General features: G+C 45.5%; 1 protein-coding gene and 1 long non-coding RNA gene across 2 annotated transcripts in view; both read left to right on the plus strand.

Annotated features, from left to right (window-relative positions):
• Window positions 1-1,359: 1,359 nt before the first annotated feature.
• Window positions 1,360-12,584, plus strand: LOC117016846 (uncharacterized). Its single transcript, XR_004421979.1, has 4 exons — window positions 1,360-1,445; window positions 7,667-7,785; window positions 10,988-11,202; window positions 12,300-12,584. It is a non-coding gene; the product is annotated as an uncharacterized LOC117016846 (long non-coding RNA).
• A 4,325-nt stretch (window positions 12,585-16,909) lies between these two features.
• Window positions 16,910-25,750, plus strand: part of LARP1 (La ribonucleoprotein 1, translational regulator) — an 83,713-nt gene continuing 74,872 nt past the window's right edge. Inside the window, exon 1 of the mRNA XM_033096583.1 lies at window positions 16,910-17,203. The gene's annotated coding sequence lies outside the window, so the exon portion shown is untranslated. The remainder of the gene's footprint in view (window positions 17,204-25,750) is intronic.

Raw genomic sequence — 25,750 nt, forward strand, 5'->3', positions numbered from 1 at the left:
CCCTTATCGCAGACCAAATAAATAGGATGGCTACAGAGATACAGCCAGACACATAGTCATGTCCACGTGACTCCGAAAAACATACGTTCTCATTTATACACACACATGCAACCTCAAGACACACTCCAGCCCTGCTCACAGACTCACAAGTGCGCGCGCGCGCGCACTCACACACACACACACACACACACACACACACACACACAAATTCATACAACCAAAACCCTAAAGGAAGGTAACCTTGCCTGAAACTCTCCGTTTTCTTTTGCCAACAACTTTCTTGTCCCACTCAGTTTCGGCCTATAAAAACGTTTCTATATTGTACAGTTTCACAGGGCTCCTCTCTACTTGGTAGATGGGAAGCTGCGCAATTCACGAATTGCTCATACAGGGGGCGCCAAAAAAATGTATACACGTGACTTGGATTCATCTTTTGTTATGCGGTATATATTGAATGTTACAATTTTAATAGTTTTTACCTTAAAATGTGTATGCATTTTTGGCACCCTCTGTGTGTGTGTGTGTGTGTGTGTGTATTTGGATATATATATATATAGATATATAGATAGTTTAAGACACACGTACTCCTATATATCATCCCAAACAGATACTCAAAAATACATGAGAAAAAAACCAAACCTGTCCCCTCATGGACACACATACTGCCCATAGCACGTTTCATTCATTCATCAGTTCATTTATACTACAAAAAAAATTGCTAAGGAAACTTCCTTGGGGCACCTTCCAAATTCAACCTTGTGTCATAGCTGCTTGTGTAGCTCTGCAAAATGCGCCAGCAGTTCCTTTCTCCCGTTACATTTCAACTTGTGGATACTCACTGTGGGTTTTCTCTCTCCCCTGCAAGCCCCCAGGAAGCAGGGCGCCGCCTCAATCATCTGTCCCTTTCTAACTGCCCAGTTCCCAAGGCCTCCACGGGGAGGTGATCACTCCAGATCCCGGTCTAAAGGTGTGCTCCCCAGCACAGGCAGGGTTGGCCTGTGGGTGTGGCTAGGAACCAAGTGTCCACAGGGGCCCTGGGCGGTGGGGGATGAATGGGGAGTAGCACACGACCCTCGCTTCTCCGCCCCAGCCCCACCCCCTCTGCTATTCTCCGACCCGCTTCCGCGCCTCACCCCTCACATCCCACCCCTCCGCTCTCCGCAGCCCCCCAAACCCGCCCAGCCTTACGGCAGCCGGCCACCGAAGGAGGCGGGGGCTGGGGCTTCGGCCACCCCAGGAGCTCCTCCCCTCCCCCCTTCCTTCCCTCCCACTTTTCCTCCTCCCTCCCTTGACCCTCTTTCCCCCTTCCTCCTCCTTGCCCTCCCCGTCGCGTTGGCCCCTCCCCTCCCACCCCGCCCTCTCCTCGCCCCTCCCCTCCCTCTGCGCCCTGAGTCGCGGGAGGGCTGAGTCATCGCTCCGGAGCCGCCGGGAGAGCAGGCGAGCAGGTAGGGAGGGTGTGAAGAAAGCGACGCCGTGCGACCGGTCACCGCCGCCGCGAATCGGGCTGAGGTCCCGCGCACGGCCCTCTCCCGAACAGGCCTAGGACGGGGCGCGGATGCCGGCCAGGACTGCGGTGGGGAGGGATTCCGCCGCCCCTAGAGCAGCCGCTTTGCAGATTTCTAAAAGAGCTCTACGTAGGATGAGTCACACACTCATACATAACATTACGGTGGCATCCAGGCCAGGATCGCAAACGGGCGTGCCACGGGCAGATCTGGGCTGCACCTGATCTTTATTTGGCCCACAGAGTGGTGTTTGTTGTTTGAAGTTTTAACCAGATGCCAGTATTTAAACACCATACGATATTTCGTAGGGGGGAAATCAGATTCCCATTTCTTTTAAAATTAGAATATATGCCAACACTGGGCCCACATTTCCCATGACAACAATAGCTCCGTGCTGAGTGGGGCTGCCTTTGTAGTCGGAGCTTGGCATTCTCTAGTTTGCCATGGTCCCCTCTACTCCCTCCTATTCACCTAGGCCCCTGAACTTCCTTCATGTTACCTGCCAAGCTCTCAATCTAGTGATCTTAACCTAGTCCGTTCTACCCAATTCTCAGATGGAAATGGGGAAATGGAGGTGGGGAAAAGTCACACAACGTGTGCCTTAATACTGCAGGAGAACCCAGCTTTTTCCTCACCCATCAATCTTTTCTACCAAGCCATTCTGTCTCCCTTGGTATGCAGACTAAGAAAGGCAATTGTCTTGTGAAAGGTGGGTCGCAGAAAATGATCTAACAGTCAGAGTGGGCCCCAAATGGAAGATGTTTTGAATCAGTAATTAACCAGAAGGGGCAAACAGCTTTAGATTTATTCCTGGATGAGGGCAGATCCATACTAAGAAATTGAGCAGAAGCAGAGTGTATACCTGCCCCTCTCTTGACTTGATGGTAGCTTTTCACAGTCACAATAGAAGACCAAACTGGGGCAGGTGGATGGATGGAACAGTTAACAATTCTGGCAAATTTGGTTATAAGTTGTCTTCAAGTCACTGGAGACCTGCCTGGCCTTTGAGACACTAGACTGTCGTATAAGGGCTGCAAAGCCAATTATTGCTTGGACTATTCTCTACTATAGGGATTCTCAGCCTGTAATATGTACGCGATTCTTGTAAAATGCAGATTTTGATTTGGTAGGACTGGTGCGGAACCCAAGATTCTACATTTCTGACAAGCTTCTGGGTGATGCCAAAAGTGGAAGCCCCCAGGCCCCACGTTAAGTAGCTCTGGACTCCTCGGGCCTTCTGTTTGTTCATGAAGGTCATTGCTACTTGGCAACTAAGTAGAGGGGCTCAGAATCCCAAAGACCTGGAATCCGAGCTGCCCCTTCAAAGCCACGTCCCCTTGGGCTGGCTGCTTATTCTCTCTGTGTCTCAGTTTTCTCGTCTGTTCAATTGGAATCAAGGATTACTTCCTTAGGAGGGTAGGGAAGAAGAATAAACTGGACATGTGGGCGCAGCACAGAGTGTTGCTCATAGTAGGTGCTCTGTGAAGGTAGTTTCTTTTGTGCCCATGAGTAGTGACACCCATAAGCAAGATGGTGAGGGAGGGAGATGTATAACAAGTTTCAGGATAAGAATCGAATCCCTTCGTGTGGCCTTCCAGGCCCTGCATGGCGTGGTCACTACCCAGCCCACCTCTTACCCCTCCCTGTCTCTGTCCATGCTTCCCCACACTGGACACTTATTAATTCTTTCAGCCATGGTACTTTCTCTCCTCAGCGGCCTTGTGCAGGCTATTCCTCATACTCTTACCTGCTTGGCCCGTGCTTATCATTCAGTCTCAGCTCTGTGTCTCAGAGATGCCTTCCTTAACCCCCAAAATCTCTACAGTAAGGATTTAGGGGGTATATTCTGGTAGAAAGGGAGAGCAGGGGGCATCTCTTGAGGCTGCATACTTATAGGGAGATCACTGATTTTACTTAGATTCTAAGTTTATTTAGAGCCGCTTTTGGTGGGGAGGGGAATGGAAGAACTAAACGCTGCTCCACTAGTCTATGCAGTGTCTTTCAGCTTGCACAAGCAAGCAGGGACGAGATTTCAGCTCTCACCTGCCCTCCCAGCTCGTTACCTTTGTGCAGTGTACAAACGGTGTAAGTTTATGTGGCCACTCTAGAGCTAATACTTTCCCAAGCTGCCTCCGTGAGCTGCTTACTCCTCCTGCCTGGATTAAGCTCCTTTTATAAACTTCCTTAACTCCATGAAACTCATCACAATTGGAATTAGGTATCTTGGAAGTGATTTATTTAAAATCTCTCCCCTGCACTAGGCTCTATATTCCATCAAGGCAGACTATCCATCTTGTTCTAGGCTATATCCCCCGTGCCTAACCTGGTTCTGCAACAAAGCAGGTGCTCCATAAATATTTGCTGCATATTTCAGGGGCTTATGGTCTACCAGGACAGGTAGAACTCATTGGAAAAACTATGGCATGAGATAGACGGGCACAGAGCTAAGTGATTGGTGCTGCCCAAGGAGGGAGCTGTCACTTCCAGCTGAAGCCATCCAGGGAGGCTCATGGGATAGATGGTATTTGGGCTGGGCCTAACAGAAAAGGTGGAGTTCATTAGACCCCGATGAGAAAGGGTGTTCTTGGCAATGGGAGCAGCAAAAGCAGACGTACAGAGGGAGAAAAGTTCAGCGTGTTCCTATGACAAGTCACAAATTGTCAGCCAAATGTGTTTGGGGAATTAGCTGCCAATATTGAAAAATCGGGAGATTTCACATAAAGGTGAAATGAGAGAAGAGAGCTGGGCGGAAGAATGCAACGGAGAAAGATGGAGACTGCGACAAAATGGAGCAAGCACAGACTTTCTAAAGGGACTGTCACGTGTAGATGCCACTGCAGTGTACCCCTGAAGCTGAAGCTGAACAATTCTGAATAGGAACTGTAATTTAATATGTATATAGTCACAGGATGTGGAGTACAGCATAGGGAATAGAGTCAATGGAACTGTAACAGCTGTATACGAGGTCAGAGGGGTAGTAGATTGGGGGCGGGAGGTCATCACATTGTGAGGGGTGTAAATGTCTATTACATTGTTTCGTACACCTGAAACTAATAAAAACATAAAATAAAATAAAATAATAAATAAAATAAAGGCACCGTCACTTCTCAGTGCCAGTCAATGGTTGCCTGGTGGGATCTCCCAAGTTTTTCAAGAGAATTCCTGAAGTGGGCAAATAGGAATAAAAAAGGTAGGATTCCCAGAGTGTTCGGCATCCTGGCAGCCAGTCCTCAGCAATTGTATCTTGATTCCTCTTTGAGTCTGACATAAACTCCGCCCTAAAAGAACAGTGGACTTGGAATCAAGAGGCACGACTGGATTCCAGTCCTGCCTCTGCTCCTATCTTCCTGTAGGATCTTGGGCCAGTCACTTCCCCTCTCTGGGCCTCAGAAGGTTAAAGCTGGTCCTTTCACCAGGTCTTTGCAGCTCACAACACATCACAATTTTGCCCACGGGATGCCTTCTGGACGATGTGGTGGAAACTGGAATTGTCTGCAGTGCACTGGGGTCCCTGGGTGCTACTGAGCACCCAGCTTCGAGCTCTGGAAGGGTCGGGGGTGTCCAGTGGGGAAACCAGCCCTCCCCCCCACGTCATGTCCACAGAGTGGGGGTCTGTGAAAGGGTTGAGGAGGCACTTGAACTCCTCCCTTGATCTCTGTTACCTGGGGCGCAGGTTGCCGGAAGGGGTGGCTGTTCCGCCTAGCGGGTCACCCCCTCAGCTCTCCACTCTTCCTTCCTAGGGTAGCCAGTGAGTGTTCTCAGGCACACCCATGCTCGCCTCTCCTGCCACTGGAATAACATCCAAACTCCTTAGAATGGCTGAGAAGGCCTGCTTCCACCTACCCCCAACCTGCCTTTCTAACTCATTTGTCCTGTCACCTTAACACAGAACTGCATGATTTTCAAAGCAGAGGTTCAGGAGCCAGACACCCAGATTCAAATCCTGAAGTCTTCCTGTTTCCAGCTATATGACCTTAGGCGAGTTACCACATATCACTAAACCTTGATTTCCACACCCTGAAAAATGGAGGCGGTAGCACCCATTCCATAGGACACTGTGAGGAATTAAGTGAGTCACTTAGCATAGTTCCTGGAACATATAAGTTCTATGAGCATGTTATTATCACAATTCTCAACCACATTTGGCTACCACCTCCTACTTCCTGAAGCTCGTAGCTCTCTTTCCCAACACTGCCTTCAGGTATACTTGGAAAACCCTTCCCTTTTCTCCACCCCGTAGGCTCCTATACACCCTTTAAAGCCTTATTCAAATGCCACGGCCTGAACACTTTTCCATCCTTCCCAGTGCCTTCCTCCTCTGTCTGCCTGCCGGCACCTTAACCCAGGGACCACGACCAAGCATTGTGTGCCTCCCGATAGGATGCGGTAGACCACACAGCTTCACCTATTTTGGTTTCTGCCCAAAATGTTGAGTTTGAATATAATCAGGTGGTTAGGGCTAGCTTCAGGTTACAGGAATTTCAGAGGCTAGAGGAACACATTAAGTAACAAAAGCCATCAGATAAATCCAGAATGTAAGACAGTTTATGAGACAACTGACATGGTCTCTTCAAAGTCAATGTCATGGAAACAAATGTAAAAACAACAGGGAGGAGGTTCTAGATTTAAAGATACCGAAGAGTTTAACAACCTAAATATAAGATGTGATTCTTGACTGTTTCTTGGTTCATTTTTTTTCAAACTATAAAGACCATGTTTTTAGACAATGGGGGAGAAATCTGACTATGAACTGGGATATAAGGAAATTACCAATTTTGTGAGATGTGGTAAGCATATTATGGTTTGGAGGAGATTCCTGAATTTTTAGAAATGCATGCTGATACGTTTAGGGCTGAAGTGTTAAAGTTAATATCTGTCATTAACTTTAAAATGCTTTACCAACTAGTTTAACATATAATGAGAAGAAGTAAATATGGTAAAATGTTGGCAGTTGTTGAATCTATGTGATCAATATGTAGGTATTCAATTTTCTACTTTCTACTTTTCTGTAGGTTTCAACATATTTATTTTAAAAAAAAGGTGTTTGTTTGTTTTTTTAAAGTTCCTTCTCCAGGGTTCCCATTTGTTCCTTAACTTCATTAAAGAGCAAATCACAATATATGGAGGTGATGTATGCCAGTAGGTCTTGCCATTCAGATTACAGATTACAAACTCCTGGAAGTATGATCTAGGTGTGGATCAACTATACTTCTCTCGCAGAACTCTCTCAAGTTCATAATAAACGCTCAATAAACATTGGTGGAATGAATGTTACTATTGCTGTAATGCATGGTTCATCAGTAAACTTACTCATAGGAATCTCCAGAATGAAAATGATAATGGCAAACTTTTATCAAGCACTTACTATGTACCAGGCTTCCTGTCTGACACATAGAGGCATATATTGAGACATGCATCGTCTCGTGTAATCCCCACAGCAGTCTGAGAAGGTAAGGAAAATACTGATCCCCTTTTCTACATGAGAAAACTGATACACAGAAAGGTGAAGAAACTTGCTCTCAAGATCATTCAGTTAGTAATGGCAGAATCAGAGGTTCTAACCATTACACTATGTTGCCCCTCCTTCTCTTGCACCATCCTGTCAGCACAGGTAATTACGTAGGTTTCTGTTGTAGCACCTACATCTGCTAGACCAGGAGCCCTTGAAAAGCAGAGTGAAGAACGCATGTTTGGCCAAAACATACACAAATGTTGATAGAATATCTACATAATGATCATGTAAATTCAACAATTGTCACTATCTTACCAGTATTCAGAATAGCCAAAACGTGGAAACAACCCAAATGTCCATCAATTTGATAAATGGATAAACAAAATATGGTATATCCACACAATGGAATATTATCCAGCCATAAAAAGGAATGAAGTACATAATCCTCCTTATCTGTGGGTTTGCTTTCCACGGTTTAAGTTACCTGTGGTCAACCGTGGTCTAAAAATGTAAAATGAAAAATTCCAGAAACAAACAATTCAGAAGTTTTAAATTGCACGCCATTCCGAGAACATGACAAAATCTGGGGACATCCCTCCCTAGATGTGAACCATTCCTTTGTCCAACTTCTCCATGCTGCAGATGCTTTCCGCCTGTTAGTCACTTTGTAGCCATCTCGATTATCAGATTGATTATCTCCGTATTGCAGTGCTTGTGTTCAAGTCACCCTTCCAGTAGCCTAAGGCTGCGTCAGAATGCCAGCATCATTCACCTCACTTCATCTCATCACGTAGGTGTTGTGTCATCTTACATCATCACAAAAGAAGGGTAAGTACAGTACAATGAGACTTTTGAGAGACACCACATTCACATAGCTTTTATTATAGTATATTGTTATAATTGTCCTGTAGTTATTGTTACTAATCTCTCACTGTGTCTCATTTAGGAATTTATTATAGGTATGTATGGGTAGCACAATACAGACCCTTGGACAACACGGGTTTGAACTGCACGGGTCCACTTAGCAGTGTTCAAGGATCAACTGTATTTTCAATCTGCAGTTAGAAATCGAAATATGCAGAGGGCCAACGTAAATTATTCTTGGATTTTTAACTGCACAGGTGGTTGGCACCTCTAACCCCCACATTGTTCAAGGGTCAGCTATACACAGGGTTCAGTACCACTGCAGTTTCAGGCATCCACTAGGGGTCTTGGAATATATCCCCTGCCTATAAGGGGGGACTACTGTACTGATACATGCTATAATATGGGTAAGTCTCGGAAACATGCTAAATGAAAGAAGCCAGTCTCCAAAGACCACATGTTCTATGATTCCATTTAAATGAAATGTCCAGAATAGGCAAGTCCATAAAGACAAAATGGATTAGTGGTTCTTCGGGGCTGAGGAGATGGAGGATTGGGATGTGATAGCTAAAGAGTGTATGGATTCTTTTTGGGGTGATAAAAATATTCTAAAATTGATCGTGGTGAAGGTTTGCACACTCTTAATATACTAAAAACTATTGAATTTACATTTTAAATGGGTGAATTTATGGTGTGTGAATTATATCTCAATAAAGCGGGGAGGGGGGAAAGCAGAGGAAATATCTTACGCACCAATGAATCTGCTAAGCTGGTTGAGTGGGAAATGAATGAATGAATGAATGGCCATTTCCCTTGCAGTTGACAAAAAGCTACCTTATTTTCAGTCTAAAATGAATTCTCTTGACAGTTTCATGGGCATGCTTATGCTCACTCTTAGTTCCCAGACACCTATTAATATACTAATAAGAAACCTGATAATCCAATAAATAATCCCTGAGTTTACCAGTGCCACTCCAGAAAAAAAGAGAAATGCGCCGATGATTTCTTCTGGATACAAACTGGGATTGCAGAGCAAGGGGCCACCAGTATGTTCTGTCTGGGAAAGTGTCCCTGGAGATCTTGCTGTGATCTGTTTCCGTTTGGCAAACCTTGATTCATTTATCTGGGCTTATCTGACTATTCCTGTGTTTTTTTTCTCCTTGTCCTGGTCATTCAGAAGGACCAGTTCTCATGAAAGTTCCAGAATAAAATAACTCATGAGGTTCTGTAGAAATAATTGGGGAGGACCCAAACGCTTCTGTGTATGTCCACCAACTGGTAGGGAAGGTGCTTGTTCAAAATGCGGAATCCTGGCCTGGTCCCTGGAGATTCAGATTCAGTAGGACAATGGTGGGGCCATGGAAACTGCATTTTAAATAAAGCAGCTGCAGTGTCCCTGATACAGGTAACTACTAGCTATCTGAGAAACACTGACCTAAATGAAGGTTCGACAGGAGGAACTGAAATGTGTACATTATCTCAGGCAGAAAAATGGGTTTGCTTAAGGATCGGTGAAGTTAATGATTTTCTTCCCGTATCCCCTGGAACTCCTCAGGGCTCCGTGGGACACACAGAGGGGACTGTTGGGTTGGTGCAGTAACAGAGGTGCCAGTGGACCTACCCAAGTGCATGCCCCCTTCAACAGCTCCATTTTCAATTTGTTTCCTACATCTGGAGATTAAGTTCTGTTGCTTGAAAGCCACTAATTGTGCCCTGTCCCTCCTATGCGAGTGGAAAAACTGACGACTAGAGGAGAAAATGTTTTCCTGGGTAACAGAGTGACAGCACACTGATGGCGACACGCCGGGATTGATTCTAGGCTGGCACTTCCAGCCCAGGGCCCTTCCCACTAGGGGATGCCAGTTTTGGATACATCCACTCATTGCAGGGTGATTTTCCTTCCCTCTTTGCCTCCAGCAAATCCCACATAAAACAGCAGGGCCTGGACGAGGGCAAGGGGAATGAGGCATCTGCCTCAGCAATACAATTTAGAGTGGTGTCAAAAAATTCAGTAATCAAGATAAATAATATTTTAATGCAATATTTTAAAAATTAAAGTTAATGCCAAAAAATGCATGATGAACAAAATACCAACATTTTAAAGAAAAGTGGGATAAGTGGTTCCAATTTTTCCTGTTGCCCGAAGCTCTAATATGACTCTCTACAGCACTATTACCCTGCTTTTATTTAAAGCTTTGCTATCTTGTTCATCATAGATTTTTTGCATTAATTTTGATTTTTAAAATATTGCATCCAAGTATTATTTATCTAGGTTAGTAAGTTTGTGTGTGTGTGTCGGTGGGTAGGTATGTGCCTCCCTTTTAACTTGTGCCTCACTTGCCTCACCCTAATCTGGGCCCTATACAACAGGTGTGTTAGCAGACAGTTGAATAATGCCCCATTGCCCTCTGGGATTCCCTCCAGATCCTATCATTTTATTTGTCTGACAGAATTGATTTGTTTGGTCTCACTGTGACATTGCCCTTGTCACCTGATGTGTAGAGAGTTTTGCAATCCACAGTGGAGATTTGTTTTGCTGACCCAGCAACATTCTCTCTTCTCTGGGAACAGCAACCTTATGTTGCTTAGGGAACCTTCCCTCGACATCTGTGAAGCTGATTCCAGCCCAAAAACCTAGAGGTGGGCATGTGACTCACCTCTACCAATCAGAACCTTGCACCTCCTGGCCATAACGATTTGTTCAGGGATGGTCATGTCCCCACACTTTCCAATAACACTGTTGGCATCTTGAAGTAAAGAATCTTAGGCCATCTTCCTTTGGCCTGGTAGTGGGGCCCAGCACCTAGGACAGTGCAGGCCTTCAAGTTTGGCAGGTGGGTTGGTCCACTGACCATGGCCATCTTTGCCATCTATGCTCATTTATTCATTCAACCAACAGTTATTGAGTGCCAGCTATAAGCCAAATCCCATTCTAAGCACTGGGGGTACAACTAGTGAACAACGCCGGAGGCAGCCCCTGCCCTTAGGGAGATGAAAGTCTTGTCAGGGAGGCACACATTAAACAAAAAATTACATGTGCAATTATTTGATTATAAATATGATAAGTACCGAGAAGGAGATGTTCAAGCTGTTATGAGCACGTGCAATAGAAGCATCTAAATCCTTTGGCTTACTGTCTAACCGAGCGACTTCCTTCATTTGACAGATATTTGCTGAGTGACCACCTGATGCTCGTTGCTGTGTTTGGTGCTGAGTGGTGGGCAGAGTGGGAAACAAGGCACAACCCCTGCCCACAAGGAGCTTACCGTTCACAACGAATCAACCATCTGACCAGCTGTCGCTCCAGCCTGCAGCCCGCGAGCAGCTGCACGTTCACAACTTTGACATCTGCTTGAAAGAACAAGTTTACTGCCTCCACAGGTGAATCAAATGTATTTCACTAGTTTCTTTGCCTCATACTGGTCTTACCATGCCTTTTTCTGACCCTCAACGATGTTTGCTTTCTAGGGTTGGGAAAACTGGGACATATGGTCACTAGGCCTACTGAGAATGTTTTGTTAGGCTTTGTAAAAATGGTCTCCTGGGGAGAAGAGGGCATCAGGAAAGGGAGGGAAGTGGGTGTTGACACTCCCTGGGCCCCATGGCTCCAGTGCACTGGGGGCGGGATCTCAGCTTTGAGGGCAGGCCTTTTGTGATGCTTTTGGTTCCCTGGCTCCCCGGGGTGCAGGCCAGAGTGTGGTGCCCAGCTCACCACAGGGGAGTTTCCGAATGGCTTTGTTATTCAGCGCATGTGAGGCTGTGGATTCAGGAGCCATGGACATTTGGCAATTCTGCAGAGCTAGGAACGGGGTTCTCTCCAGCAGAGGGGAACATGTGGGTGGTTTCAGACACAGGAGGTTTGGTTCCGTTCCTCTTAGAGCCAGCCTGCCTCCCTGAAGAATAAAGCAACCAGAATCATTTGGCCCGTGGATCCTGATTTGGGCCTGGAACGTGATACCATGGGGTGAAATGGGAAGGAAGGAATGGCCTCTGACTGTATTCCCCTACTAGACCAAAGCACTTTGGGGGTGCGGAGTGTGGTTGACCCTTTTCTGTATCTCCAAAGCCTGACACCCTGGGACAGGTACCGGGCATTGTCAGCATCATTGCTTCTGGATACCCTGTTTCCCCGAAAATGAGACCAAGCCGGACCATCAGCTCTAGATGTGTCTTCTGGAGCAAAAATTAATATAAGACCCGTATTATATATTATATTATATTATATTATATTATATTATATTAATTATATTGTATTGTATTGTATTGTATTCTATTATATAAGACCCAGTCTTATAGTAAAATGAGACCAGGTCTTATATTAATTTTTGCTCCAAAAGACGCATTAGAGCTGATTGTCCAACTAGGTCTTATTTGCGGGGAAACAGGGTATTGAGGGCTTACTGCATGCTCAACATTAGATCATTTAATCCTCACAACATGCCCCCGAGGTAGGGTCTAACTCTGTTCTTATTTTACAGGGAGCTGAAGCTCAGGGTGATGGAGCGGGATCCACACCAATTACAGAGCGTGCTACCTGTCATGTCTTAGCAAGGGCCTCAGAGGGCAGAGACAGCACAGTGGGAGGTGGTGAGGAGGCCCTGACACAGGCCTGCATGGGGAGGACCTGGAATAGACAGCCACTAACTGGCCTGGGACAAGCCTTCAACTTGGTACAGAGCCTTGGCCATCCTGGCTCTAACAAGTGTGGGATTAACTGTTTTGAGAGCAATGTAGAATGTAGCATTTTGTCCTTTTGTTGAGGCCTCACTTTATATTAATAATAATAAGAGTGAATAGCCTATCCACTGAGGTCTTACTCCTTTTCAGTCACTGGGTCCAGGGCTTGCTATGGATCATTGCATTTAATCCTCACATCAACTTATGAAATAGATATTATTATCCTTCTGAGAAAAGGAATATTAAAAAACTTGGCCAAGGTCACAGCTAGTGAGTTACAGAGCCAGCATTCAACTTAAGACTGTGTGGCTCCAAGATCTCCTGGTTCTCTGAGCATCAGAGACTTGGCTCAACTCCTAGTTCAATTCCTCCATGAACCAACTGTGTACCCTTGGCAAGTCGTTTACCTTCTCTAGGCCTCATCTTCTACATCTGTAAAATGGGCAGCTTGAGCTAGATGATGTGTTAGGCCCCCTCAGCTCTGATATCTACTTTGAACTCCTTGAGAGACATCACTTCTGTATCCCCAGCACTTAGTGAAGGGCCTGGCCCAAAGTGCACACCAGGTCAACATCTGTTGAGCTCAATCTATCCCGATGGGGCCCCAGCTCCTAGCTCCAGATGTAGTTACTATTTCCAAATCTCTGCATTTCAAAGCCTCCCCCGACCTCTTATGGTCCGAAGTTCAAATGTACTATAATTTATCCATTTTGGTTGTTTTCAATTTTTCCAACTGAAAAAAATCATTCTATGTGTCTTTTAATGGGCTCAAGTTTCTCGTGAGTGTATATCCAGATGTGGAATTTTTGGATTATGGGATGTACACAAGTTGCTCTCAAAAGTTGTAGGAATTTACATTCCTACCAGCTGAGAGAGCTACCCTTTCCTCATATCCTTTCCAAAATTTGAGTTTGTGCTATTTTTAAAATTTTGTTAATTGACTGATATTTTAACCTTTTATGGTGGAGATTTTCAAGTATTTATACAATAGTGGACAGAATAGTATAATGAACCTATCATCCACCTTCAACAATTACCAACTACTTTCCAATTTTGTTCCCTTTATTTTCCACCACCCATTATTTTTTAACCAAATCCCAGATATCACAGCATTTCATCTATAAATATTTTAGCATATATTTCTAAAAGATAAGGGCTCTCCTTTTTAAACATAACCATAATACATCGTCAAACACCTCCAAATGTCAACAATAATTCCTTAACATTATCAAATATTTGAGTCAGTGGTCACATTTCTCTAATTACCCTATAATTTATTTTTCTTTTTATATTTGTTTGAATTAGAATTCAAAAAGGTCCGTATATTGTGATTGGTCAATATTTCTTAGGTGTCTTTTAATCTACACCCCCCCCTTTTTTAATATCTTGACATTCATTTGCTAGAGAAATCAGGTTGGTTTTCCTGTTAGACTCTCCCCAGTTTGGCTTTTGCTTATTTCATCCCCGGGGTGTTATTTCATGTGTTCCTTAGTTTTAGTATTTCCTGAGAACTGGTAGTGAGATCAAGAACAGAGGTTGGCGAACTATGGTCCATGGGCCAAATCTAGTCCCCACTCTTTTTTGTAAATAGGATGTTATTGGAACACAGCCATGCCTATTTGTTTAGCTATTGTGTATGGCTGCTGTTTGTGCTACAACATCAGAGTTGAATAGTCGCAACAGAGACTGCAAAGTTTAAAATATTTATTATCTGGTCATTAGTGCAAAAGTTTGTCCATCACTGCTCTGAAGGCACGAACAGATTCCTGCTTGATTTGGGGGACATGATTTCTTCATAGGAGGTGGTGTTTAATTCCAGCAAGAGGCCCATTTTGTCTAGTTTCTCTCTTTGTAATGTCTGTTTGATCGGCCAATTCAAAAGGAGTTGCAAAATGGCAATATTTTGAGTTAATCCTTCATTCCCATTTCATTTCATCTGTTGGAATGCTTATGTGGTGAAGTGCAGCTTCCTCTCGTCCATTGGTTGCCAGAGGCACAGTTTTTACAGGAAAGACAGAATAAATGCTCAATTGTTTCCCTTTACTTACCAGTTTTCAAAATAATGAGTTGATTTCCTAATATCATCCAAAGACGATCACTGAGGTTTTGTTGTTTAGTTTTAAAATATCATTTTGAACTCATGTGTTTAAATGTATTTGGTGTTTTTCAACTCATTCGTTATTTTCTTTACTGATTCTCAAATTATCCTGACTTTGGCCAATGGGTCTGTTCGGGTTGTGTCCTGAGTCCTTTTGCCACAGCTCTGGCTTCCTTGGTTTGCGGCATTGAAAGATAATCTAAGTACACGCTGTACAGTTTCTGCCCTAAATCCAGATTTAGCTATTTATTTTTTCAAGGAACCCTGGTTCCTTTAAGTGGGAAGTAGTGTTTAGATACCACAGTCTGGGCATTAAAGGTACTCACTAAAATGTTGATCATTATTTTGATCAGTAGGCAAGTATGGTTTGTTTGTTTTCAGGTCAGCTACATAAAAAAAATTCATTCTGAAACTTCCTATTCAAATCCAGAGTTATAATGTTTTTACTTAAGTCCTCTCGTCTTTCATCTGTACCTCAGTTCTCTCATACCCAGCACTACCAACATAATAACTCATTTGCTTTATCCCACCCTACCTATCCAACAGTTTCAAAATAATGATCCCAATGCTGCCTCTAACACTCTGATGACTGAAAACAGGCTGCCCTTTTAAAAAATCAGAGTAAAAACTTCTGAAAATGAAAGTGGAAAGGAACTTAGCAGGAAGGGTCTGTGCTGACTTCATGTGACTGCATGGCAGTTTGCGTTACTGCTAGAGTTTTTTTTTCTTTTTTTAATTTTTATTGGGGAATATTGGGGAACAGTGTATTTTTCCAGGACCCATCAGCTCCAGTCAAGTCGTTGTTTTCAATCTAGTTGTGGAGGGCGCAGCTCACAGTGGCCCATGTAGGAATCGAACCAGCAACCTGGAGGTTATGAGCACTGTGCTCTAACCAACTGAGCCAATGGCTGCCCCACTGCTGGATTTTTAATACTCTATTTTGTTGGTCAGAATTTTGTTCTTCAGCATGATAAACTCTTAAAATCATAGTCCTTACCCTCTGGGAGTTTACGCTTGTCTATAGAGTGAAGAAATACGAGGTTATGTCAGTGTAGGCTCGTGGAATGATTGTTGGGTTGGTAACCAAGTATGCTGGTGAGCTCCTGGCTTCAAGTTTCCGTCCCTAATGTGCTATGAGGATAAAGAAAGGAAGGAGAAATTTGCAAGAGAGGATCTTGTGTGAGTGAAGTCGTCTCTCTGAATTACTTCTTTATCTATTAAAAAAGGGGTGCAGGGAATGGACTATACTGTAGCCTCAGTAGCTTTCTTTCTGCCTCAGGGCCTCTGCACTTGCAGTTCCTGGTACCTGAAACACTCTTGCTCCAGTTCTTCCAATGACTGGTTTCTTGTCAGGATTTAATTACTTGTCATGATTCACTTCTCAGCTGCCGTATCACCTCCTCAGAGACAGCCTCCCTGACCACATAATCTAAAATAGACGCCCTCCCCGTTACCTTATCATATCGGCCTATTTCATTTTTTCATAGTACTATTAGCTGTCTAATCTGTTTACTTGTTTATGGCTATCTCCCCTCCCTCCAGAATGCAAAGCCAGTAAGAGTAGGGTCTTTAACTTTCTTGTTCGCTGTTGTATCCCTAGGACCCAATACAGGCCTGGCACATAATAGTCACTGAATAACAACGCCTGCTAAATAAATGGATGGACTAGATCATTTCCAAAGTCCCTTTTAGCTCTAAATCCAACAAGACACACTCAATACCATGAGTGTAGGCTCACATACAAGCATGATTGCACCCCTCTACAGATGTGGAAACTGAGACTGAAGGACTGCCAAAGGCTTCACAGAGAGGGAAGTGGTGTGGTCCAGTAACACTGTATGGGAAGTCAAAAGCAGGAGACTCGGGTTCCAATTTCATACCATTCTACTCTGTCCACCTTTCTTCCTAGAACTGTATGAACTGGGCACGTTGTTTTACCCCTGCAAGGACAGTTTCTCCATCCAAAAGAGAAGACATACTAATAACTCTGGTCTAGGGTTACTCTGAGATAATGAAGCTTTGTGAACTGAACAGCACTAGGCACTTTGCAGAATGGTTTGCCTTTTCTTTACCCCCAGGTCTTCTCTGGGGTTGGGAGTAGGGGTGAGCAAGTAAGCCAGAGGACCAGGGCGTGGAGGAGGGGAGAGCCAGCTGACTGCCATGGTTTGTTTATTCACCGAAGTCCTCAGCCTGCCCCTAGCCGAGCTGCTCTCACCTGCTCAGGTAGAGAGGTAGGGGGAGCTTGGCTCAGCCAATGAACTGTGATCATTCTCTTAAAGGCACCCAGCATCTGGCAAGAAAACCAGCCGTGTGACCCGGAGAGCTCCCTGGTGGATGCCAGGAGGCAGCTGTGCAAGCTGAATAACTAAGCCCTCCATGGCCACACCGTGACCTCAGGGCCTGCTCACTCCAGGTCTTACAGGGTGTTTTCTTCAGAGAGGCCTCCTTCACCTTGTCCAGAGACAGCTTTCCAGGAGGCTCCAGGCCTAGCTGCCCTGGCAGACACCCAGGGAGGAAAGACAGCGTGGCCTTGGCAGCTGCCCGCCAAGAAGGAGCCCACAGGTACCAGGAAGCCATGCCCTGTCCTGACCCCCTTCAGCAACCCTGGTGAGTCTTGATGCTCTGGCTTCTTGAACCTCCGCACAGGAGGGTGTGGTGGGCAGATGCCTCTCCCGAGGGGCAGAAACCGTGGGTGCTGGTTCAAGCCCTGCTGTGTGACCTTGAGAAAGTCACTCTGGCTCTCTGAGCCTCATGTTCCCCATCTGGAAAAATAAGGAGCTCAAACTTCCACGTCAGCTTTCCCTTTTATTATTTTCCTGTCACACCCCCTTATTTTGAAAGATTTTGGCCTGCCAAGCTGTACATGTTACGTAGTAAATCATTAATTGGTTTTTCCCCTTGTATGTTCCCCCCACCCTTTTTCTTTTGCCTCCTTCCCTCTCCCCGTATGTTAATTGAGGCCGTATGCTAACCAATCAGTGGTTTCTGGTCGGCAGAAACAAATTGTGGTGATAGCACTGAGCTGATGTAAACTTAACCAAAAGCAAAGAAATGTGGTGTTTTCATCTGTCTGTGAGATCTTATCTAGAGTCAATATTTGATTGTCATTTGGCATTTTGAAATATGAGAAATAGAGCACTTGTGGGTAATTTCCAGAGAACGGGGACCCTAAGTGGGGACCCCCTAAATCTAGCTTGCTACCTTCACACCCCGAGCCCAGCTTTGGCCTCACCATGTTGCCTCACACATGGGATGTGTTCTGGAAAGTGGGAGCTTTTGGCCTGAAAACTTTTTGTATGGAGCTGGATGGTGCCCAGGAGTCTCCACGCTGGGTTCCTCCCCACTCTGGCTGAGGCTGGGGAGCCTGGAGGGAGGGTCTGTGGCCTTCCTCAGGCCTCTGCTCGGGGTTGGCCGCGGGCTGCTGGGAACAGGTAGGTGTGAGCGCAGGACCTGGAGGCCAGGAACATACACAGGCCTCACAGCTTGTGCTGGGACATCAGGAGACAGGGCTAATTTGCACTGACTAGCTCTGTGACCTCAGGCAAGTTGTTGAACTTCTTTGAACCTCAGTTTTCCCAGCTGTAAAACGGAGATGGTAATCTTAGCAATGCTTGCCTACCAAAATTATTCTTATGGCTAAATTAAATAGTGTATTTCATGGAAGCTTAGATTCCACAGATTTTAAGATACATCCCACATTCAAAGCTTAAAAACACCCACAAACATGCATTTTGGGTCGACAGAATAATCGTTTTACAAAATGCGACCTCCATGATAAGAAATTATTCCAATTGTGATGGAATCATGGTTGCTTGTTGTTTAAGTGTTTTACTTTTTAAAAATACCATTTATTGGGACTTTTTGAAATGTAGACTCATATAAACAAAGAGCAAGGGGAAACAGCTCACTGAGTAACAGTATTTTCTGATGACTCCTGGAACTGAAACCCAGGCCTGGAATGCTGCCCTAACGCAGGGGGAAGTATAATGTGCTTCAAGGGTGCACTTTGGAGTCAGACAATATTGGGGTCAAATACAGGCTGTAAGACATACTGATGACCTTGGGTGTCAGTCACTTTTCTGTGCCCCAGTGTCCTCTACATTCTACAGTGGGGTGGGGGGAACGTCAAAAGTGCTGGCCAAGTGGTAACCCTTGACGTTGTTGTTAAGCTGGGGTTCGGCTTAGGATAGGAACTCAGAACCTACATACATGTTGCGCTATAGATTCCCAGACCTGGATGGTTCCTGATCCTTGGAGACTCGAGTGGGGTGGAGACACAGATTTCAGAGCAAGACACTTGGGTCAGTTTCCCCATCTATAAAATGGGGCCGCTTACACCCCTGCCACCATTTAGGGCCGCAGGAGGCTCCAGGGAGACACTGTGTAACCAGTGCTATGTAACCAGTGTAGCCCCTCAAGCGCACGAGGCTGTTGCTGCCATTTGCTTCCAGGGGCTTGCCGAGGTATGGAGCCCACTTCATTCAGTTATTTGAGTTCCCTCGCCCTGTTCTCCCCTCTCCCGCAGCTCCCTGCTGAGCAAATAAATCTCAGGGGTGCTGCCCAGGACTGTGACAGTGAGTCCCCTCCCCACCCAGCAGGGCTACAGGAGAATGAGAGGGGACGAGAGCTAGAACAGACGTTTTCCAGGAACAGGAAAGGCAGCCTCTCTTGCCCAGGGCTTTGGGCAGATGGTGCCTGTGAGTGTGTGTGCATGTACACAGCACGAACAAAATTGAAGTTGAAAACTTCTAAGGCTGTGAAGGCCCCCAAGAGGCCATGTTAGCCCGCCCGGTGCTCTGGGGCAGGCCTCTCCTCAAACCAGCCCTGGAAGGTTGCAGTTGCCCCCCAGGGAAGCCTCCCAAACATCTTTCCTTGGTAACCAGCCTTGGCATCTCAAAAGCCTCCCAAGGGTGTGTGTGCAGGCTGTGTGAGAGCATGTTTGAGGGCCTCGGATGTCTGAGTTAAAAGTTCTGTCATCACAGAGCACCCAAACCTTGGGAAAAAAATAAGTTTGAGGTGGATGGACTAGGGTGCATGGGCGCTGATAGTTCATCCAATCACCATGAAGCTTAGAGGCATTTTGGTGGAGGAACTACATTTATTGAGCACCTTTAGGGGCTAACAATTGTGCGAGGTGTTTTAAATTCATTACCTCATTGAATCCTCACAGTAGATCATCATGGTATTCCCATTTTATAGATGGGAACACTGAGGCTTAAAGAGGCTATAGATCTTGAGTAAGATTGCTCCACTAACAAGTGGCATAACTGGGATTCAGATCTTTGTATGTGTAAATCTAGAGCCTGGACTCTTACCTATCCCACCAGACATTGAAATTCAGGCCAAATACTAAAGTCCCCAGATGTGTGTTGTTTGGCCTACACAGTGTTTTGTTTGAACATTTAAAAAATTTAGATGCCAACATTTGAAAATGGGGCTTTTTAGTATAAAAATCTAGATTCTGACTTCTCTTTTAAAATCAGAAGGAAGATGTGACACTACAGGTCCACGTTCTCGTATGTGAACACAACTTGAGCTGATGATCGGCTGCTGCCTTTGAACAAGACATGTGACCTCTAGTCTGCCACAGTCTCCACCACTCCCTACTATTTTCCCCCAGCCCACTTGTGGTTTATTCCAGTCTGGCCCTGCAGGCCTGTGGAGACCTGGGTTTGAACTGGTTTGACCTGGCTTGAACTGGCTGTACCATTAGGTAAAGCATGGCATCTTTCTGGGCTTTACCTGTAGCTCATGCCCAGTCTGAAATAACTTCCTAAGTGGCTTTCTGTGCTGTGTAGGGGAGAAGCCACCAGTGTCCAACACATCTGTATCTTGGCCACCTGGCTGTGTGTGATCAGAGTCTGTGTGAATGACACCAGGAACTGGCCAGTGTTATTCCCTCATTGTCACCATCATTCCACTGCATTGCCTGTCTGATGTCCCTGTGACATGAGACACTTGGGGACAGGGCGGGTCTGGTGTGATGTGCATTTCCAACACTTTGGTCAAAGAGTCTGACTTGCTCGTGCCTCTGCTGATTGAGATTTCGGCACCTGAGGGTCCTCTCTGGCCCCGTTTTTGCTGTAGGGTACACGAGAGAAAATCTGTGGCCTACCTGAGAATGTTCTCTCTTTTCTCTGTTACACACACATACACACACACACACACACACACACACACACACACAGACACGTACACAGGACAGAAATAGCCATGCTCTGTAGGTCTTCACATCTACCTAGTATCTTACTTGGATTTCTGAGATTAGATCTTTAAAGCCCTGGAATTGGAGAGATGGAAATGTGGGTGATGTCTTAGGTGTAGATCCTCTAGTTCAGTAACAGAAAAGACGTTTCATTTCACTTGCCAATTCCCATCAGTTGGTAGAGTGTTGAAAAGGCTTCTGAAGCTGCAGGGGGGTATGGAGTGATCATATGCTGAGAGCTATCATCAGTGTCTACTGAGGGCACGGCAAGGGGCGTACACATGCCAGACACTGTACAGAAAGGAAAACTGGCCTGGGAAAGGGAGACGACTCACCCAGTCACTCAGCAAGGCAAGGCAGAATCGGATCCAGAAGCAGGGTCTTTCCTGATCTTAAAGCCACTGTTGCTTCCACTATAGTAGCTCAGAGAAGGAAACTGAGAATGGGAAGAGAGATGACAGAAGTAAGGCTAGGACTCAGGAGTCCTGGGTGCCCCAAGAAGTCTGGCTGGGGCTGGGGCTAAGGAATTCAGTTCTGTCCCACTAGACTGAGCCCTGCCAGCCTGGCCTATGGCTTCTGCTCCACTTATTAGAGTCCCTTTGCTCCTGCCCCAGTTTCCTGTCTCATTTTCCTCAGACTCAGAGAGTGCACGTCAGAGCATGGGGCCCCCAGGGATCCTAGGCCCTACATACCTTCTTTTGGCAGATTCAACAAACTCCCCAGCCCTCTCTGTTCTGGAAGAGAAGTCCTAGGGCAGGGTTCTTAACCTTACTGCTGCCGTGGACTCCCCTGGCAATGTGGTGAAGCCTATGGACCCCTTCTGAGGATGTTTTTTAGTGCATAAAATAAAACACATAGGACTCCAATGAAACCAATCACACTGAAATGCAGTTATCAAGATACTAAAACATGTTTGTGATCAACTAATATGTACTTCCTTATCAATACAGTACAAAAGAGATCTGTCAGCAGATACCGTTTCCCTGAAAATAAGACCTAGCCAGACAATCAGCTCTAATGGATCTTTTGGAGCAAAAACTAATATAAGATCCGATATTATAATATTATATTATATTATATTATATTATATTATATTATATTATATTATATTATATTATATTATATTATATTATATTAAGACCTGGTCTTATATTATAGTAGAATAAGACCAGGTCTTATATTAATTTTTGCCCCAAAAGACTCATTAGAGCTGATTGTCCGGCTAGGTCTTATTTTCAGGGAAACACGGTATAATAACTTGTAATTTTAAAGTAATGAGGAGCATAAATTATATTTTGAGAGATCTACAACTACTGTAATATTGCTATGAAAATATCTGTGACTTCTCTTGGTGAGTCACAGGAACTGTCAATATTATTGTGTTCATTGCCTACTTTTGTAATGGAATACACTATTTAATTTGCGTTAGACGTTAGTGAAAATAAAGGTGCGGGTTTTTTCTACCCAAGTTCCTTAATTCTATCTGCGGCTGAAGGCTGAGAGTCCCTCATTCTAGGATGTTCAAGCTGGAGTCCGCTAGTCCAGGGGTTTGCAAACTGTGTCCCATGGGACCCCAGGGATTCTGGAAGTGTCATGAAGGGCTGCCACATGGTAGAGGCAAGTGAGACAACTGTCCAAACACATACCTCTGTGTCTACCCCTCTCCCTCAGCCTGAGCAGATTCTTTTCTACTTAAGTTCATTTTTGTGGTTTGCATAAGATTCCTTTGAAGAAAAGGAATCACTCATTTGTGTCAGAATGTCAGAAACCTTCACAGGGCCCTCTTTCCCCCGCCCCCCCTTCATAGGACAGAAAGCAAAGCCAAGACAGAAAGCAGTGACAGGTACTGGAGGCGCGCTGCCATTTGGTGGCAGGGCTGGGGTTGTGGAGGCCGGGGAGGCTGTGGGAAGCGAACTTCCTGCTCCCGCTGCCTGCCAACGATTCAGGGAAGCAGTCTTCTGTGGCAAGCCCGGGGCCAAGAGTCAGGAGACCTGAATTCGAGGTCTTAGTTCTGCCACTATCTCGAGGAGTCTCTCATCTGCTAAACAGAGACAATAATATACGGGCGTTGAAAGGTCCAAATAAGAGAGCGTTGTAAGGAGTATAAAGAACCCTTGAAGAGGTTTTAATGTATTTGTCTCAGCCTGAGACCCTTTCTCCCCATACCGACAAACCCCACAGTCCCCTTGTCTTGTGACAGTATAATCCAGTCACCGAGCACAATGATGCGGTCAGATTTGTAGTTGAACAGCCAGCCAGTCACCCAGTCTGCCAGCTGACCTCCTAAGTTTTCCCTCTTTGCTGTCCCTACTGCCATGTCATGTCCCTGGCCTGTGCTTCTTTAACAGCCCCAATCTCTCTTTCTCTGCTCCAGTCCAATTCCATGGAGCCCAACCACTGGCTGACCGTAAATTCTGACCATGTCCTTCTGCTTCAAGGCCCGTTGTGTCTCCTCACTGCCTACAAGGCCAGGTCCAGCCTCCGGAGCATGGCAACCCAGACTCCTGGGGCTCTGCCTCTAGCCTCCCTCCCTCCTCCTGCAGGGAGGTTGCTACAGTCCTATTTCTAGAGTCCCGCCTGCCTTCTACATGAACCCAGACAATAGTGCAAGCCCTGGGAGCTGTGGGAAACTCGGAGTGCTTCTCTCCCAGAGGCTGACAGGGTGGGCCGTGGGGAGCTGGACAGGCAGAGGACTCAGGGATTCTGTTGATGGGGGCGGGGCACAGGTGTGACTCTGCCCTCTGTCTGAGCCAGACAGAGGCTACTTTCAGAGACCAGTCAGGAATGGAAAGAGCTGGGAGGACCGGCATGGTTGGGGAGAGCCTACCATTTGGTACATTTATCTGAACCAGAGACAGGAACCAGGTCACGAAGAACAGAATACAGCTGAGCAATGAGGAATTCATAGAATCCCTGATTCTTAGAATATCAGAGCTGGAAGGGACCATGCAGACCTTTCTTTTAGTCAAATTCCTTTCTGCTTCAGACAGAAAAGTAAAGCCCAGAAAAGGGGAATGACTTGCCCAAGGTCACACGAGTGTGAGTCAGAGCCTGGAGCCGACATCTGATTTTCTTCCCAATTTCCATGTTCTGGGCTCTGGCCCCTGGACTCCCACCAGGAGACTGAATTACTGTTCTAATACTGATTTACCAACAATAAGTTAATGTGTCACTCTGGGCAACGCAATGATGGCTCTTACCAGGGCTTGTCAACACCTTAACGCAAAGGTCCCCAGCTGGGGGACAGTGACAGTACAAGTGTGCTGAGGTATAGAGCCCTCAGGTCTCAAGTGTCCAGGTGGGGCCCGGGGAAGCCAGAGCCCCCAGCTCTGATGGGACAGTGACCTTCAGGCTTCAAATAGCCTTATTAGATTAGCCCAGATTGTATCAAATGCCATACGTGTAATGTACTATGATGGGAAACATTGGGAAGCACTGCCTTAACTCCAAAGCACAAGTAATTTTAGGGGTGGTGTGGACAGAGGTGGAGAGACGGCGTGTTTGATGACACGGGTTCTAATTTTAGCTGTCCTATTTCCTTCTGAATTGTATATTCTAGGGGGGAAATAACATGAGGAAAAGTAAGAGGTATTATTTATCGTGCCTCATTTAATCTTTCCAACAGTTCTGTAAGTACATACTGTTATCAACTCCATTATACAGATGGGGAAACTGAGTCAGAGAAATTAAGGGATTTGACCAAGACTCCATAACTACGAAGTGGTGGAGCTAGGATTTGAAGCCAAGTCTGTCTTTCTCTGGATTTTGTTCTCTAAGTTACTCTGCCATATGGACTTGTTTGGGGACTAGTGGGAGAGAAAGATTTGGGGTCTTTCAGCCCTGCTTTTCTGACATCAAGGCTGCTGATTCTCCATCTGCTCCAGACTACCAGGCTGTAGGGAGGCTTTCAGCAGGAGGGAAGCAGACAGTAGGATCCTGAAGACCCTTAAAAGTAAGGACTACTCTCCCCCACCTTTGCCTTCCCAGGTGTGAGATAATCAGCAGGATTTGGGGTGGGTATTTTGCATGAAGAGAAACACGATCCTCCAGGAGCCCTCTGGGAGGGAAAGGTGATGACTTCATTGGTTGCTGTACTACTTCTGAAGCTCATAGAAATAAGGCACCTTGTTCACCAGGCTGATCCTCCCTTAAATAATAGCTCCTATTTACAGATCCAGTGGCTCTGCCAAGTACTTTATACGCATTGGCTCACTTTAATCTTTACAACAGCACTGTCTTGACTGGCTCCTCTTATTATCATCTCCACTTTACCAGATGAGGAATCTAAAAGTCTGAGAGTTCATGTAACTTGTCCAAGGCCATATAGTTGGTAAGTGGCAGATCTGGGATTTAAACTCAGGTTTCCTAACACCCAAGCCCACGTTACAGTGCAATCTGGCAGAGTGGGGAAAACGACTGTTCCTGGTTCTGGATTCAAGCCCAGGTCGGCCAATGTAGGGAATCTTTGGGCAAGTCTTCTGTGGGTCCAATATCTAGGACTATAGAAAGGTAATGCCTTCTCTGCCCGTACTTTTAAATTATGAAAGTGAAAGCAATTTACAAACTGTTATCCATTTATTCAAATGATGTCTATTAAGAACTTAAAGCAAGGGAAGCCCTAGTACTACGGAGAGGACCAAGGCATGGTTCCGGCCTGCTGAAAAATATAATATAAATATTAGGTGAGCAAGGTTTTTTTCCCCCAATAATTATGGACTAGCTTGTTGAAGACCACCCTCCCACTGAGAATTGTTACAAGAGCTGAATGCTGAACAGAATAAGTGTGTGTGTGTGTGTGTGTGTGTGTGTGTGTGTGTTTCAAAGCATTAGAGAACTACCAAAGCAATAAGGACCTGAGGGGACAAAATTCCAGAGCTAAGGGAAATGCAGAGAGGTAAGCCCCATATTCAACTGCCATTCTTCCTTTCAAGGTATATGCTGTTTCTCCA

This window comes from Rhinolophus ferrumequinum, chromosome 24, assembly GCF_004115265.2.
Source record: "Rhinolophus ferrumequinum isolate MPI-CBG mRhiFer1 chromosome 24, mRhiFer1_v1.p, whole genome shotgun sequence".
NCBI classification, from domain to species: Eukaryota; Metazoa; Chordata; class Mammalia; order Chiroptera; family Rhinolophidae; genus Rhinolophus; species Rhinolophus ferrumequinum.